This window comes from Spea bombifrons, chromosome 1 (assembly GCF_027358695.1).
Source record: "Spea bombifrons isolate aSpeBom1 chromosome 1, aSpeBom1.2.pri, whole genome shotgun sequence".
Classification (NCBI taxonomy): domain Eukaryota; kingdom Metazoa; phylum Chordata; class Amphibia; order Anura; family Pelobatidae; genus Spea; species Spea bombifrons.
Window position 1 is genome coordinate 76,273,706 of NC_071087.1, and position 18,916 is coordinate 76,292,621.

Consider the following 18,916-nt stretch of genomic DNA (forward strand, 5'->3'; position numbering starts at 1 on the left):
TGACATCTTTGTCCCCAAACAGCCCACCAGGGGCATTACAAGAAGCCTCAGGGCCCCGGTTTGAGAATCTGTTAATGACCCCCCCACAAAAACATGATTTTTACACAATTTTTTTTTTAACAAACTACATATTGAATCATATCTGTCCACTTTTTCAACTTACTTTATCTTCAACAATGCAGCATTCAGGATAGTAAAAAGTCACACGTCACAGCCATTGATGGTGTGGTTCCACAAATATATAGGACAACCATTAATCAACATTGTTTATTAAGCATCCCTCCCTTCAATAAAAAAATCATGATTTATAAACAACTATTTTTGGGGGGTTAGCTAAAAATAACACACAATTCATCCACATATTCATTCATTCTCACTCTTTATTTCAATATGCTTACTACACCCCTTTCTTACTTTTTATTCCCCCTTCGCCCCCCCTTCTTACACTATATACCCCCCTTCTCACTGTGTCTCTGTCTCTGTCTCTGTGCCCGCGGCTTCACTGCTGAGCACCGGCATATGACGCGCCGGCCCCGAGACAGACGCCTCACGCTTCCACCACTGCAGTCGGGGCAGCGCTGAGACCAGTGGCGGCAGGGAGCAGAGGAGACAGAAGGACGCCGAGCAGTTGCTGAAAACGACCGCTCAGCACCCCAGGGCCCAGTCGCAACCCCTGTAACCCTGGATGTTCCACCACTGAGCCCACAAACATGCTACCTGTACCATCTTTGCCTTTCCAAAAATCAATTATTATTACATCTATAATATACACAGATGCTTTTACAGTCACTCACTAATTCACACAATCATTAATTCTCTCAGTCTTTCACACAATTTAGTTACACATATTTATTAATGCATCCTCACAAATTCATTAATTCTTTTACTCATTCACACAACTCTTCCATACATTAATCATTTATTCTCTAACTCATTTACACAATTCATACACACATTAATTTGTTCATTCTCTCACTCATTCTGACTCTGACTTTATTTCAATATTCTTATTACCCTCTTTTCTCACTATCTACCCCTCTCCCCCTCCTTTTTACTATCTACCCCCCTCTCCCCCATTTGTAGTTCACTTACCTTCAGACATCCTGTGGAGCGCCGTTGAAACGCCGTTTTTTTTGCAGCCTGGAGGAAGCGCTAGACGCGGAGGAGAGGAAGTAAAGACCGTGATTGAAACATGATTTTAAAATGAACTGGCAGTTATTTTTCATTCTTTAATATTAGACCCTGCTGTCAATATATGTTAACCCCTTAAGGACCAGACTGTTTATCGTACCCTTTGGGACCAAGGCTGTTTTAACACTTTTGCGGTGCTCTTGTTTAGCTGTAATTTTCTCCTCACTTATTTAGTGTACCCGCACAAGTTATATATTGGGTTTTTTTCAGGACAAAAGGGACTTTCTTCAGATATTATATCATCTAATTAAAAAAAAAAATGATGAAAAATTGCAAAAAAAAACCCCCACTTTTTCTGACTTTTATATGGAAAATCTTTTACTCATCCAAAAAAGCTAATGAAAAAACCTGCTAAATAGATTCTACTATTTGTCCTTAGTTTAGAAATGCACAATGTTTTTATGTTTTTTTGCTTTTTTTCTGCAAGTTATTGGGCAATAAGTACAAGTAGCGTTTTGCTATTTCAAAAATGTGCGGGTATCTTTAAAGCCGGCCAATGCAATTTACCCCATCACACCATATATTTTTTAAACTAGACACCTCAAGGTATTTCAAATGCTGGTATTTTATCCCTTTCCATGAACTAATTCTACTAACACCCTTTGTCAAACTCTGTGGTAGTAATTTATTTTGTGTTTTTTTTTATCACAAAAATTGCACTTCAGGTATGGATTTACAGCTCCTGGTGTATGTCACTCCAATGTGTGTTCAGCAACATCTCCTGAGTACAGTGATACCACCCATGGGTTTGTCGGGTTATTTGGGAGGTAAAATGCCACATTTGGGAAGGTTGCATTTTTTATCTTGGAACTTTGACATCTGGTCTTGCTGCCCCTTGTCCCAATAGGACCATCTTTGAAGCTGGATAAATCAGTTTATCCCATCAAATTATATATTTTTGAAAGCTAGACACCCCAAGGCATTTCAAATGCTAGTATTTTAAGCCTTTCCATGCATGAGATTCTACCACCAGCCTTTGCCAAAGTTTGTGGTAGTAATTTTTCTTTTGTATTTTTTTTTTCACACAAATTGTACTTTCGGTATAAACTTATAGCTCCTGCTATACGTCAAACAACACGCCAATATGTGTTCAGCAGCATCTCCCGAGTACAGTGATACCCCCTATGCATGGTTTTGTTGGGTTGTTTGGGAGGTAAAATGCGCATTTTTCAACTTTAACATCTAGTCCTACTGCCCCCCATGTCCTAAGTGGGCAACTTTTGAAGCCGGCTAATTCGATTTAGCCCATTGTTTGGGAAGTAAAATGCCACATTTGGGAAGTGCGCATTTTTACTTGGAACTTTGACGTGTGGTCTTGCTGCCCCTTGTCTTAATAGGGCCATCTTTGAAGCCAGCTAAATCAATTTACCCCATCAAATCATATATCTTTGAAAACTAGACACCCTAGGGTGTTTCAAAAAGTGGTATTTTAAGCCTTTCCATGCACTAATTGTACCACCAGCCTTTGTCAAAATGTTACCACTTTTTTATTTTTAGATATTTTTTTTTCCTTATATTTTTTTATTATTTTGTAAATATTTTACTAATCACATTGTGATTAGAAAGCTGGGCTCCATTGACTTGTATGGGTGAATTTTTTTAAAGGACGTGCTGCTATCTTGCGAGTGGCAAAGTCTCTCGGGGTGATGTACATGGAGGGGGTCTAATAGTCTCTCTCTCTCTGTTAAGGATTTCCTCTACTGCTGTACACCCTGTAGTGTGTTCAATTATGGCATATAAGGATCTGATATCACGTCAGTGGTGTGTTTTAAATAAGCCGGTCGACTTGTTACATATGGTTGTAAGATGCCGGACCAAGAGGCAGTTTTAAGCCACAATAACAGTTGTTCCAGGACATATACCTTTATATTCTCCCCCACCTGTGTACCAGTTGAAGGAAGTAGACATACTAAGGAATCATGGAGAGCTACAACACATAGGGGCAGTGTATTGTTCCCACAAAAAGGTACAAAGGAGTACATCCAATGCAATAACTTATTTTCTGTGTTTTATAACGAAGTCGCACTATGTGCTTTTGTTCTGTGTGTTTTTATATGCTCAAACTCTTTGAAGACATCAATTCTGTTGAAGATTTCATTATTACATTTAAGAGTTAAATTCAAGAGAAGTATGATTCATCTGTGTGCACAAACAAGATGGTGATTTTATCTACCAATTTATATACCAGTTTCCTTATATTTAAGAGTTTACCAAGGAGTTTGACATGGAAGGACAAAGAGGAACTTGGAAGCACCCCACCTCTGGTCCGTCATTACCCTGTGGGCACAAACACGAGTGTGATTTTATCTACCAATTTATGTATCTTTGTATTTATTTTACACACGCAGTGAGACTTGTAGGTTTTTTTTTTCAGCACCAGTTCCCCGCTAGTGAGGTGGATGGAAACAAGTTTATTAAATTGTTAACCACCAATTCATGTAAATGAGCTTATACACACCCTTTATTTCTCCTTTTACTGGCATTTGTTCCACAGGTAAACACTCACAATGACAATTCATATCTGTTATTAACAGCAGGCAGTACAGATCAAAGTACATCCAGTCAAATGTTAACAAATATTTGCATTCCATGTTATAGGGTGGGGATATTAACAGTACTAAAATTTGACTACACTCCAATTTCCATATCTCCATTTAGGTCAAGATTATTTAAACAGGGTAAGAATAAGAATTGTCAGGGCAACAAGCCCAACCTTTATCTCGAGTGGTGGGTGTTGTATGTTCTCCCCATTAAGCGATTACTGGTGTGCTTACATTTATTATATTTATATAACATAAAGTCAATGAACTTTTTGTGTCTGGGTCTCGAGGTAAATGTGATTGAGTTTATTCACCAACATCATTTTCTAGCTGACTAAGGGATCAGAGTTAGGCCCCTACCCTCAAAAGGTTGAGATCCTCCTCTCTAGTCTGGTGGTTTGCAGTGTTGTGTGAGGGTCTCACCTCTCTACACTAGGTATGGTACTAATTTCATCCATACTTTTGTGTTGAGTATGAGTAGTATTTCATGGCAATGAGTTCCATTTTCTGACCATTGCCAGTTTCATTGCCAATTGGATATGGATCACTAATTTTCGTGAAGAGGGGGCCAGATCTTCCTCAAAAAAAGTGGCGAACGGTCAGCTATGGGAAGTAGGGCAACTCAAAGCCCAGAACATCAGGTAATAGCCAAAATATCCACAACCAAACTGGTGGAATTACCAGGCATGACCACCAAGTGTAAATCACACCCCCCCGTCTCACCACAACCCCTACAACATTGGAAGGATGTACAGTTAGGTCAGGAAATATTTGGACACTTACGCAAGTTTTCTTATTTCATCTTTTTACCAAAGTAAATTCTAGTTACAGCTTGAATTTGAGGGTATCCACATCCCAATTGAAGAAAGGGGTTGGGAATTGCAGCTCTTTAATATATAGCACCCTCTTTTTCAATGGACCAAAAGTAATCTGACAATTGACTCAAAAGTTGACCCACCGATATATTGGTGTACTTTGGTGTAGTGGTGGGCAAAGCATTCTATGGCCATAATATGTGACAGAATATCCAATCTTATTATCTTAGAAAGGTTCCATTCATGTCCTTGTCTAGTCTATCCTGTTTAGTCATGTTATTTTCTGTATAGTCTTGTCATGTGTAACCTGGTCAGTCTTGTCAGCCCTGTACTCTGTTGTCCTCTCCTGTGCCCCGGTAGAGGGGTGTCCTGTCCCGGGGGCATAAATAGAAGCCTCAGGGCCCCGGTGCGAGAATCTGTTAAGCCCCCTCCACCCCTTCTCACACTATCTACCCCCTCTCACATTATCTACCCCCTCTCACATTATCTACCCCCTCTCCCTCCCTTCTCACTATCTACCCTCTCCCTACCCCCCATTCTCACTATCTACCCTCGCCCTACCCCCCCATTCTCACTAACTACCCTCTCCCTACCCCCCCTTTGTAGGTCACTTACCATGCAGTCCTGTGGTGGGAGTGCGAGGCCTCTGTCTCGCTGCTCTGCCACGGTGTGCGCAGCTTCACTGCTGAGCTCCAACATATGATGTCATATGCCGGCGCTCAGCGTGAAGCGCCGGCACCCGAGACAGACACCTCACGCTCCCACAACTGCACTCGGGCAGTGCTGAGGCAGGCGGCGGCAGGGAGCAGAGGAGATAGGACGCCGAGCGGTTGAGTGGCACAACTCCAGGGCCCGGTCGCAGTCGCGACCCCTGCGACCCCGGTAGTTCCACCACTATCCTGTCCTATGCCCCAGTAGAGGGGTGACCTGTCCTGTGCCCCTGTAGAGGGGTGTCCTGTCCTGTGCCCTGGTAGAGGGGTGTCCTGTCCTGTGCCCCGGTAGAGTGGTGTCCTGTGCCCTGGTAGAGGGGTGTCCTGTGTTGGGCCCGGCAGAGGGGTGTCCTGTTCTATTTATGTTGGATCTTGTGTGTAGCCTGTTCCTGTAACCTGTATTCCTGATTCTGCAACCTGTTTCTATCCTGCCTTTTCTGTCCTTAGCTGCCAGATATCTCTATATCCTGTTATCTGTACCAGAAACCTCCCGCTGCTATCTTAGCATCCTGGTATGTGGCCACACAATCCTGATGGCAAAATACTTAGGGAAGTGTGGTTATCGTGCATCTGTTCCTGTGGCTTTTGCATGGTGACTCCTGAAATTCCATCATTGGGCGCACTGGGTCTGTATAGACCCCATTTGTGACAAAACCGCCACCACCTGAACTGTTGATACAAGTCCATGCTTTCGTGTAATTTATGCCAAAGTCTAACCCTGCCATCTGAATGTCGCCGCTGGAATCAAGACTTATCAGACCAGGCAACGTTTCAGTATTCCATTGTCCAATTTTGGTGCGTCTGTGGGAATTGTAGCCTTAGTTCGACGTGTTGTGCGTTCAGAGATGGTATTCTGCATATCTTGGTTGTAACAAGTGGTTATTTGAGTTACTGTTGCCTTTCTGTCATCTAGAACCAGTCTGTCCATTCTCCTCTGACCTCTGAGATCAACAAGGCATTTTCGTCCACACAACTGCCACTCACTGGATTTTCTCTTTTTCGGACCATTCTCTGTAAACCCTAGAGATAGTTGTGCATGAAAATCCCAGTAGATCAGCAGTTTCTGAAATACACAGACCTGCTCGTCTGGCACAAACAACCATGCCATGTTCAAATGCTGTTTGATGCTCGGTTTGAACTTCAGCCAGTTGTCTTGACCATGTCTATATGCCTAAATGCATTGAGTTGCTGCCATGTGATTGGCTGATTAGCTATTTGTGGTAACAAGCAATTGAACAGGTGTACCTAATAATGTGGCCAGTGAGTGTATATTAGGCCAGTAAAAAGGCAAACAAACAGTCCCATCGTTAAGCATACACTGTGACCAAAATATAGGAAAAATTCAGTGTTTACCCAGCAATTACCAGTCAAAAAAGAGCTAAGGTGTAATATATTAGGGATTTTATTATAATATATGTCCATATATTGTTGCAGCAAACTAACTCAAAACCATCAGATCCACTGCCCTTGCATGGGGGTCGGGTTCTAGGGTGAGTGAAACTGTAGCATGCATTTCACTCCCAGATAGGTGACTTTCACATTCATACCATATTTGCAGACATCCACTGCTTAGATGTACAAGGTTATCTTGTACCATAATGTACATTCCAATTGAAGTGTCATAGAGCTTCAAAACAGCACACAATAGGCCCCAATGCATAGCAGCGATGCATAACAAGCACATTAGGTTACTGTCACAAAGGATTTGAATCCTCAGACATTCATTATAACGTATCTCCAGCTTTTAAGGCTACATACATACATGTGTTATTAATTATTAACAAATGTTTATTTATTCATGTAACTATGCGTTTGAAACATTGGTACTAACAACTAGACTTGTGCATTTGTATTCGGGTGAACATGAAAATGAATGCAAAGGGTGCGTTTTCGTTGTTCAGCCCGAATACTGAAGAAACGAACATGGTGGCAGCAAAACGTATACGAAAACACACAACAGGAAGAATCTGTGTGTTTGTCTTCGTCTTCGCTTATATGTCCTAACTAATATCCCTGGTCCCTTCCCCCCTCTAGTCTACCTTATCTACGTTGCATCGCAGGGGTTAACGGGAGCGGGAATCCGTAGGATTGCGCAAGGAGTTAAAGGTCCGTGCAAGCAACTCTGTTGGTCGCCTGCAGGGGCCTCCTCGGGCATCAACCAATCGGTTATGCTAGAGGAGGCCCCTGCCGGCGACCAATAGAGTCGCTCTTATGGAACTTTAACTCCTGTTCCCTCCCCTGGCCAAGTTTCGGCTTCAAGAGTTAAAAGTCGGTGCGAGCGACTTTTTTGCTCACTGGCAGGACAGGGGGTTCTTCTGACATCAACCAATGAAGAGCAGCTGCCCTTCATTGGTTGATGGCAGAGGAGGCCCCTGCTGGTGACCAATAGAGCTGCTCGAATGGAACTTTAAAATCCTGGCACCAAAGCTGCTGCGTACCGTTAACCAGTAATAACTCCTTCTAAAAAAAAGAATGTACACGAATATTCGCCCGAACCAAACACAGGAACAGGCGAATATTCGTGGAATACCAAGATTTTTTTCCCCCACGAAGACGAACATGTCTACTAACAAATGCCACTAACTGGGACTGTGCAATATTAACTTTGGTGCAAGTAATTGGCGCTCACATTGATAGTGAGTTACCAATTGCTATTATTTTTTGGAAGGGAATCTGGTTTTGGTGAGGTTTTGGTGAGGTTTTGGTGAAATTAGCACTGGACTATTGTATGTAAATAATCCCTGTCATGTGAGCCTCTGTGCCCTGGCCTCCTGGAGGGTCCTGGGGGCCACACTTCTCCCTTTAGACTATGGGCCCTGGCCTTGGAAGGGGTTCTGTTTTTGTAGCGGTAGGTACAGGGGGTCCATTGGGACTACTTCTTCGCCCTGGTACAGAGTGCCATGTTTCCCCAATTACTAGAGACTCTAAAGACTATGGAACTTGCATACAGATTTGAGGTACCTTCATTTTGGAGGGGATATTATGTGTGGTGTTATACTCTCCATTGGGTCTGGACAGAAACCTCTATGGCCAGTATTTACACGAAAAACTGATTTACAGCTGTCATAACCTGGTTTCAAACATAAGTCAGGGAACCACCAGTGTTTACCATCTTCCCAATAGACTACAATAACGACCCCCAACCGGACTGAGGTGGGCTGAGTGCAAATATTGAGCACTGTGCATAGGAGGGCATAGGAGGGCCTGGTTGAGAACTATGTGTGTCTGTTGCAACATGAGTTTTTGCAAAACTGATGCTCTTTTTGTAATTTAATACCCATAAACATAACAGGGAATACTATTAGAACTGTAACTGACAAGCTCTGGTAGACTGCACGCTAAATTAGCACCGACTAGTGTATATAAATAATCCCTGTCATGGAAGCCTCTGTACCCTGGGCTCCTGTAGGGTCCTGAGGGCCACGCTCCTCCCTATAGACTATGGGCCCTGGCCTTGGAAGGGGTTCTGTTTTTGTGGAGGTAGGTACAAGGGATCCCTTTGGATTACTTATTCCCCCCCAGTACAGAGTGCTACGTTTCTCCAATTACATTAAACTCTAAAGACTGTGGAACTCGGACATGGATTTGGGGTACCTGAATTTTGGGAGAGGGTTTTATGTGTGTTGTGTTACTCTCCATCGGGTAAGAACTTACAGGACAGAGACCTTCACAGCCAGTATTTGCACCAAGATCTGATATTCAGCCAATTTCAGCCAGAAGTCAAGGAACCGCCCATATTTACCATCTTCCCCACAGACTATATTTTCGACAAATACTGAGCCGTGTACAAAGGAGAGCCTGTTGGAGAACTATGTGAGGTTTGCTGTGACTGTTGTATGTAAATTACTCCCTTGCGCTGTTTAAATACTGGTGTGTTTTCAATAAAACTCAATCCTGTGTTCACCTCAACATTAATTCTGTCTACTGCTTGAGGTGAGCTGCTGTAATAACTCAATGACCTTTTCAGAACTGTACATGTGCTGAATAAACTAAGCTACGGCTATCCACAGCGCCAACACAGCTCCAGATCCTCCTTTTCTTTACAATGCTGCTTTTTTCCTGGTGCTAAAAGAGTTAAGCGCTGGTGTCTCAGCAAAAGGAAACGCAGCTTGGTAGGAGTACCCAGATTGCAGATCACTTTCAACGCCTATTGCCAGGTCATTTATAAATATGTTGAATAAAATTGGTCCCAGAACAGAACCCTGAGGGACACCACTTACCCCTTTTGACCAGCTTGAAAATTGACCATTTATAACAACTCTCTGTTCTCTATCTCTAAGCCAATGTTCTACCCAAGAACAAGAATTTGCATCTAGACCAATTTCCTTCAGTTTGAATACTAACCTATTGTGTGGAACCGTGTCAAATGCCTTGGCAAAATCCAAGTATTTTATATCCACTGCCACACCCTGATCTACACTTCTACTTACTTCTTCGTAGACTGCAATTAAATTAGTTTGACATGATTTAGTTTACATGATTTAAAACATACACACTGCCCAATAAAATTTTTACCTCATGATCATTATACCTCTCTGCATAGTGTGCTTTTCTTTTCCTAGCAAAAGGCTAATATGAAAAAGTGTGATGCAGTGTTGCCTTCACCACTGTATTTGTCATTTATTAATTTCTTTTTTTATTTTTTTTTTACTATTTATGTTTAATAAGATATTGACCAATAAGAAGAGATAATTAACATCATCTAATATATAGAAAATTGGGACATTCCCAAGCAAAATGGAATTATCATACTGAATATAGATTTAGATATAAATTAAGTAACACACAAAAGTAAGCAATTTAAAGTTCACTAGAATAAGAATACACTGTTTAGTGGTACTAGGTAATAAACATTAAAATATTGTTGAAAATTAATAGATGAGTCTGATATAACGCAACTTTTGAAAATTTAGATATTATTACACAAATAAGCAATATTATGGTGATTACAGATGCTGGACATAACTGAAGATAATACACTGAAAAATGGTTATCAAGGCATATCAAACAAGGAACACAGAGGGGTGGTGATATTAGTACACAAGGATTAATTCACTATAGGTATATTTAATAGTATGAGATAAATATATATATTTTTTTAATTATTATTATTAAATCACATTAGTTATATGTTAAGAGGAGAAGATAAGCACTATTTATTATATTTCCATTTTGGATGGTAATTCAGAAATAGGGAATTAGTAAAATATAGGCCTTAGACAAAAATAGCTCGATATGAAACTAAAGGCTACTTCATATATATTTATATAATGAGGTTACATCATTTTTATTTTTTTTTTCTCGCCCAGGGCCCCAAATTGCCATTTGACAGATGGCAAAACTTTTCTGCAATGTAGGGGGTAATTGTAGAAGTAGGCAGTGTTACGAGGTGTTACACTACCTACAAGTATATGTTTTTTATGTGTTGTTTTGTGATTGTTTTGTTATTTATGCTGATTCCAATTTTTTACAATCCAAGTTCTATATGAGGTGTGTTAGAAAGGTCAAGATTCAAATCTCTAATGGGCCGGATTAGGTTTGGAACAATTAATACTCAAGGGCTTAATTCCCCACAAAAGAGATTCCTAGTTCTCCAGAGATTATGGAAAGATAAGATAAATGTTGCCTTTTTGCAAGAGACACATTGGCGAACAATAGATAATATTAATATAATAAAACAGAATTATCCCTTATGTGTAGAAGCATCTTTGAAAACAAAAAAAAAGGGGTGTAGCAATTTTATTTTTTATTTATCTAAGACATAGATGTAAAATTTAAACATATTGAAACAGACCTAGGTGGTCGTTATATTATAGCCGTAGTGGAGATAAATAATAAGTTATTAACATTACTTAATATATGCACCTAATAGCTCCCCTGTAATTTATTTAACAAAAATTTTGGAAAAAACGTTAAAAATCAAACAAGGCCCGCTAATTTGGATGGGAGACTTTAATTGTGTGTTGGATCCCCACTTAGATAAAAGGTCGTTTAAAGGTTCAAACATAGAGCGAAGCATTATTCTGCAAGCACATAGATTCCAATCTCTATTAAATAAACATACCTTATACGATATTTGGCGTATTTTACACACAACCGAAAGAGATTTTACTTGTTTTTCAAAAACACATTGTGCTTACTCCCGAATAGACTTAATCTTGGGAGATATTGGGTTGATGTCAAAAGTTAAAAACACCAAAATTCATGACATTACTTGGTCAGATCATAATTTGGTAACGATGGATATAGAAGATTCTGTGAGAAAATTAACAACGGAATGGAGATTAAATCATAATCTAATAAGGAAAAATGCAGATATTGAATATATAAAAGAAATAACTCAATTTTTCTTTAAAGAAAACGATGTAGAAAAAATGTCCGCATCTAATTTATGGTGTACATATAAAGCAGTGATAAGGGGACATTTTGTCAAATTAGCTGCACACATAAAAAAAAAAAAAAAAAACCAGAAGCCAAATTGTCTGATTTGTACATAACTTTATTTCAGTTAAAAAAAAAATAATAAACAGACTCCTTCCAAATTAACTACCGAGAAAATTGAAGATATAAAGACCAAGATAAATATAAAACTTATGGAACAGACCAACAAAGTGCTGATGGCACTAAATTCTAAAAGATATTATAAGGGAAATAAAGCAGACAAAATGCTCACGAACTTGTTAAAAAAGAGAAGAGAAAAGAGAATTATATCTAAAATAGGCAGAACCCTTATGGACCCGAATGAGATAGGTCAAGCATTTAATGAATTGTATAAAGCGCTATATAATTTACCGGATAATGTAACAGAAATAGACATGCAAGATTATTTTTTAAAGAGATCTTTCCCTAAGATTTCGGAAGAAACTTTAATAGAATTAAATAGTGAAATTGGAGGAGGTCCAGAACAGAATCCGAGAGTTAAAACAAAAAAAATCCCCAGGTCCTGATGGCTTTGATTCAAGTTTTTATAAGTTATTTATTGAGGAACTCTCCCTTTACTTGGTCAGAGCATTCAACGAAAGTATAGATAGAGGAGCCCTCCCAGAAGAACTTCTAAGAGGGAATATAACACCAGTACTAAAATCAAATAAAAACCCAGAAGAGATAACTAGTTACAGACCGATATCTCTCCTCAATACAGGAGTACTCGCCCATAGGTTGAGCGCAGTATTACCGCAAATAATCCACACAGACCAAGTAGGCTTTATTAAGAATCGGTCAGCAACCAGCCATATAAGAGCAATTGCTGGTATCTTTGAGGAAAATATTAAAAAAAATATCTTGCAACTGACCCTCTCGTTAGATGCCGAGAAGGCTTTCGATAGGGTCAGTTGGAGATTTATGGCAGGTGCATTGAAGGCCTTTGGATTTCAAGGACGAATATACCATGCAATAATGGCTCTGTATACCAAACCAACGGGTAAAGTGGTAGGTCCCGGAATTAAATCAAATTGGTTTCCTTTTTTGAACGGCACTCGTCAGGGTTGCCTTTATCCCAATTGTTATATGTTCTATCTTTAGAACCTCATGCCAGAGATATTAGGGCTGATCAGAACGTGAAGGGATGTGGAAACGAGGGAATACAAAAAATCTAATTATATGCAGACGATGTGCTATTGACAGTTAGGGACCCAGTAAACTCTCTAAAACACATTATTAAATGGATAGATCAATATAGTGTAGTGTCGAGCTATAAGTTGAATATCGACAAATCGGTTGCTTTACCCTTCAATCTTGACTGTATGCAAAGACAATATATCGAGACATTGGGATTTAAGTGGGTTAAAGATAATTTTACCTACTTGGGAATAAGAATTACCGTATTTGCTCGATTATAAGACAAGTTTTTTTTCAGAGCAAATAGGTCTGACTATGAGACGACTAAGATCCAGATCCCCCGCAGCTGCAGGGGACCTGGATCCTCCTGTCTCCCCCCCTCCCCACTTACCGGTACTTCTGAGTCCCCGGTGTGTAGCTGGGGCAGGTCTGCGTGATGGACGCAGACATTAACCTCCGCTGCTAGCCACACCTCCTTCCGGCTGCAGCGGAAGTTGTATACGCGAATTGTGTAGACAACTTCCGCTGCAGTCGGAAGGAGGTGTGGCTAGCAGCGGAGGTTGTCTGCGTCCATCACGCAGACCTTCCCCGGCTGTCAGAGATCAGAGTTCCCCGTACCGGTGCCGCAGGTCTGCGTGATGGACGCAGACAACCCCCGCTGCTAGCCATGCCTCCTTCCGGCTGCAGCGTAAGTGCGTGGGATCTACACGCTGCCCCGGCTACATGACAGGGAAGTTAGAAGCACCGGTAAGTTTGGTGGGGGAGTGTTAAATGGGGGGCATAAGGCATTTCTGGAGGCAGAGTGCTCTGTGAAATGCCTTTTAACCCCCTTAATTCCACTCTGCCTCCAGAAATGCCTTTTTAACCCTCTATACGCCACTCTGCCTCCTGAATGCCTTAAACCTTCCTATATGCCACTCTTCCCCATAATATGTCTTTTAAAAAGGCATACCATGGGGCACAGTGGCATATAGGGTTAAAAGGTATATCATGGGGCACAGTGGCATTTAGAGGGTTAAAAGGCATATCATGGGGCACAGTGGCATATAGGGGGTATAAGGCATTTCTGGGGCAGATGTGCATAACAGGGGGGCAGGTTGGAAAATAGAAGGAAATAAAACCAAAATATTTTTCTCAATCATAGCTTTTATTAAAAACAAATTGTTTAGATGAATTAACATTTACTGGTAAAACTTTTTTCCTATAGGGTCGTCTTATATTCAGGCTTTTTCTTTTTTTTCCTAAATTAATATTCAGATTTGGGATGTCGTTTTATAATCAGGGTCGTCTTATAATCAAGCAAATACGGTAATTCTACACTGAATTCTTGGATGGAGATTAACCTTCTCCCCCTAATTAGAGATAAGAGCCTCGCCTTTAAAAACTGGAGAGGTTTATTTATCTCTTGGTGGGGGAGAATAAATGTGGTTAATTCATACACTTTGCCTAAATTTATCTATATTTTTAGGATGATCCCTCATTTGGTCCCTGCGAGCTGGTTAGAATTAATTCAACGACTGATTAACAAATTTATATGGGGGACCAAAAAAACAAGGTTGAAACTGCAAGGTATTACAAGAAATAGAAATCAAGGTGGACTGGGAGTTCCCCTGATAAGAGAATACGCACAGGCGGCTTTGTTTGTGCAGGCAGCTTTATTTGTGCAGGCTATTTTAACACAAACAAATAGCGCAATGCAGGAAACTTGGTACAAAGGGCAATTATTGAGAAATAACTCATATGGAGATTTACAATATCTGTTCTGGATCTCCTCCAGGAAAGCTATTGAGTTGACTGCAACAGGAACTAGTTTAGCACTGCAGCACATAGTAAGAAATTGGCACTGGATTAAATCGAAACTCGGATTAGAGGGACTGATATTAACTAGCCTTCCTATTTCCAACTTGGAATATATGATTGAAAACTTAAACTTATCTATATGGAAACAGAGAGGTATAAACAAAATACAAGATCTAATGGAGAGAGAAACATTAAAGACTTCCCATCAACTACAGGTTGAATTTAATCTACCAATAGGAGAATGTTTCAGATATTTAAGGGTAAAAAGTTTTTTCCAAAAAATTCCTTGGCAGAAGTGGAATACTCAAGTTTATAATTCATTTAAACAATTAGTGGAGGGAGAGCAACACAAAAAGTTATTGACAAAATCATTAAAATTGATTAAGCTATGTAGAATTGAATATACTTTTCTGGCATTAGCAAAATGGGAGAAGGATTTAGACATTACAATAAATATTGAAGATTGGAATAAAGCATTAAATATAACATATGATACCATACATTGTTTCAATCTGAATGAGCTCCAATTCCAACTCATGAATAGGTGGTATCTAGTTCCTTCTGTCCTGGCAAAAATGTTCCCCAATAATCTCCCAAATTGTTGGAGATGTGGTGCAGAAAAAGGAGATATGCTCCACATATGGTGGAACTGTAATCCTATGAAAAAACTATGGCAAAGGCTTTTAACATAGATTAGTCAATAAATTTGGATCAGATTGGGATCTAACCCCCGAAAGAGCTCTACTCCATTTAAATTTACCTAATAATGAAAGAAAAGATATTCAATTCCTTTTACATCTATTGACTGCAATAAAAATAGTGATCGCCAGAAACTGGCAATCCGGAGAGCTAATCCCATGGGCTAAAATAAAAGCTCAGTTAATATACCAGTGTAATATGGAAAAGGGAATTTTGACACAAACCTGCTGGAACACTAATACTTACATTCTCTGGGAGGACAGAATAAAGTTTGTGGCTGAAGGTAACCTAGATCTTTGAAATAAGAGGAATACCCGTTAGATATATTTAAAAACACACACTCAGAACTTGGATAAGAAGTTAGTAAAGTATAATGGAATCAAACGGAATTGTTATTAGTTTGTATGTTTTGTAATGTAATTTGTTCTTTTTCTATGTTTATAAATAAAAATAAAAAAATAAAAAAACTGCACTTGCAGTTCAAATGCTAACTGCGGTGCCTCAGGTGAACAGGAATCTCAGACAGCATCAGCGCCCGTGACTAGAAGTTTGTCTTGTCTTATCACATGACCGCCCTAGGACATTTTGAATAATAATATGTTTTTAGTTAGGTTTCTTACTATAACAAGCAAGTTATGTCTACTCTGTTTATTAACAGATTCACTAAGCTTTTGGTGAAAAACAAACAAAAATCCTCTGTACAGAATATTAAAAAAAAATTGTTTTTGGATATATTTGTTTTAAGTTTTTCTTTATTCTTTGTACTCTTCGTGAGAGTAGCTGTTTTAACATAAATGCGGTGTTTGTGTTTTAGCTATAATTCTCTTCTTTCTTATTTACTGTATCCACACAAGTTTTTTTGTTTTTTTTGAGCATATTTAATTTACTATAAAAAGAAAGTATAAAATATGGTACATAATTGAGGGGGGGGGGGATATTCATCTGCAAAACAAATGAAAAAGCCTGCCAAAGAGAGTAGTATTCCTCCTGAGTTTTGAAATGCATAATGTTTTTATGGGTTTTTTTTGCATGTTATAGGGCAATAAGTACAAGTAGTGTATTGCTATATCAAAACTATTTTTTTTAATCTGGTCATACTGCCCCATGTCCTATTTGGGACATTTGAAGACGGTCAGTTCAATTTACCTCCATCGAATTATAGATGTTTGAAAACTAGACATCCCAGGGTATTTCAGGTGCTGGTATTTTAACCCTTTGCAAGCATTATTTCTACTACTACCCTTTGTCACACACTCTTTGACGGGTATGAATTTACAGCTTCTGGTATATGTCACTGTCAAGCAACATCTCCCAAGCACAGTGATACCACTCATGCATGTGTTTGGGGTGTGTGCATATTTTTGGAATTTCAAAATGTGCCCACTTACTATTTATGGGACATCTTTAACTCCCTGACAACAACTGACGGACCAAGCCCATCGCACAAAACAGTCAGTTAAGGACAATTGATGTGCCTGGCAGGTCATGATTTTAAACGGGTGTAGAAATGTATGTTTCTGTGTTTGCAGATGACACTAAACTAGGTAAAGTAGTACAGTGCGAGCAGGATATTACAGTGCTGCAGAGGGATCTAGATAGACTGGGGGACTAGGCACACAAATGGCAGATTAAATTCAATGGAGATAAATGTAAAGTTATGCACTTCGGGGTAGGGAATGCACACGCAACCTACACCCTAAACAGTAGTGAGTTAGGGGTCACAACAAATGAGAAGGATTTGGGAATTGTTATAGACAACAAACTAGGCAACAATGTGCAATGTCAGTCAGCAGTTGCTAAGGCCAGTAAGGTATTGTCGTGTATAAAAAGGGGCATCAATTTGCGGGATAAAAATATAATTTTGCCTCTGTATAAATTAATGGTAAGGCCACACCTTGAATATGCTGTGCAATTTTGGGCAGCTATTCTAAAGAAGGATATCATAACACTAGAAAGGGTGCAGAGGCGGGCTACAAAATTAATAAAAGGAATGGAGAGCTATAGTTATGAAGAAAGGTTAACAAATTTAAATCTGTTTAGAAAAACAGCGCCTCAGAGGGGATATGATAGCATTATATAAATATATTCGGGGCCAATACAAACCATTGTGTGGAAATCTGTTCATAAACAGGACTATGGATAGGACACATGGTTATGCGTTTAGACTGGAAGAAAGGAGATATCGTCTAAAGCAGAAGAAGGGTTTTTTACAGTAAGGACAATAAGGATGTGGAATTCTCTGCCTGCAGAGGTAGTTTTATCGGAGTCTATACAGATGTTTAAACTGCAACCGGATGGATACTTGGGAAAACATAATATTCGGGGATATAATGTTTAATTATGGGGAAACTGCTTATTGATCCAAGGAGAAACCTGACTGCCATTTTGGGGTCCAGAAGGATTTTTTCCCCTGGTTAGTGCAAAATTGCAAAGAGCCAAACTGGGATTTTTTGCCTTCTTTTGGATCAACAGCAACAAATTAACAGATATAGGAAAGGCTGAAGACATGGACACATGTCTTTTTTCAGCCTATATAACTATGTAATGTACATTAGATGAGATTAGCGTGCATTAGTTTGGCTGAGAGTGATATGAACCTATGTTATTGTGCGACCAGCAGCAGATGACAGCGAACTAAAAGCAAAATCCTCTGTTAATTACCGTATTTGCTCGATTATAAGACGATCCCCCAAAATTTGAATATTAATTTATGAAAAAAGAAAAGGCCTGAATATAAGACGACCATATAGGAAAAGTTTTACTAGTAAATATTAATTCATGTAAACTATTTCTTCATATTTAATAAAAGCTATGATTGAGAAAAAGTTTTTTTGTTTTTATTTCCCTTATTTGCCAACCTGCACCCCCAGTTATGCACATCTGCCCCTAGAAATGCCTTATACCCCCCCACATGCCACTCTGCCTCCCTGAAATGCCTTATACCCTCTTATATGCCACTCTGCCCCATGATATGCCTTTTTAACCCCCTATATGCCACTCTGCCCCCAGAAATGTGTTATACCCGTATGTGCCACTCTGGCATATAGGGGGTTAAAAGGCATATCATGGGGCAGAGTGGCATATCTGGAGGCAGAGTGGCATATAGATGGTTAAAAGGCATATCATGGGGCACTCTCCCTCCAGAAAATCCTTACGCCCCTCATATAACACCTCCCCTCTCCGACTTACCAGTGCTTCTGACTCCCTGGTGTCTGGTGGAGGCAGCAGGTGGAGGCCGGCGTTACTTCCGCCGGTGCTCTGTCATAGAAGTGGAAGTGCCAGCAGTAGCGGGCGGTTGTCTGCGTCCATCGAGCGGACGTTCGCCGGCTGCCAGAGAAGAGAATTCCTTGCAGCACTGCGGGGAATTCTCCTCTCTGGCAGCCATGGAAGATATACCCGATGCGCATAGCCAACCTCTGACAGCTGAGGTTACCAAAGAGGAGGATCCGGGTCCCCTGCAGCGCTGCGGGGGATCTGGATCTTAGTCTCACAGTCAGACCTCTATTTGAGGTCTGATTAGAAGACGAACTCGATTATAAGACGAGGGGTATTTTTCAGAACATTTGCTCTGAAAAAAAACAAGAAAAAAAAAACAAAAAAAAAA

General features: G+C 39.9%; 1 protein-coding gene across 3 annotated transcripts in view; it reads right to left on the reverse strand.

Moving 5' to 3' along the window:
• The window catches only part of MPV17L2 (MPV17 mitochondrial inner membrane protein like 2), a 153,242-nt gene that overhangs the window by 94,885 nt on the left and 39,441 nt on the right, over positions 1-18,916 (reverse strand). The window lies entirely within an intron of this gene.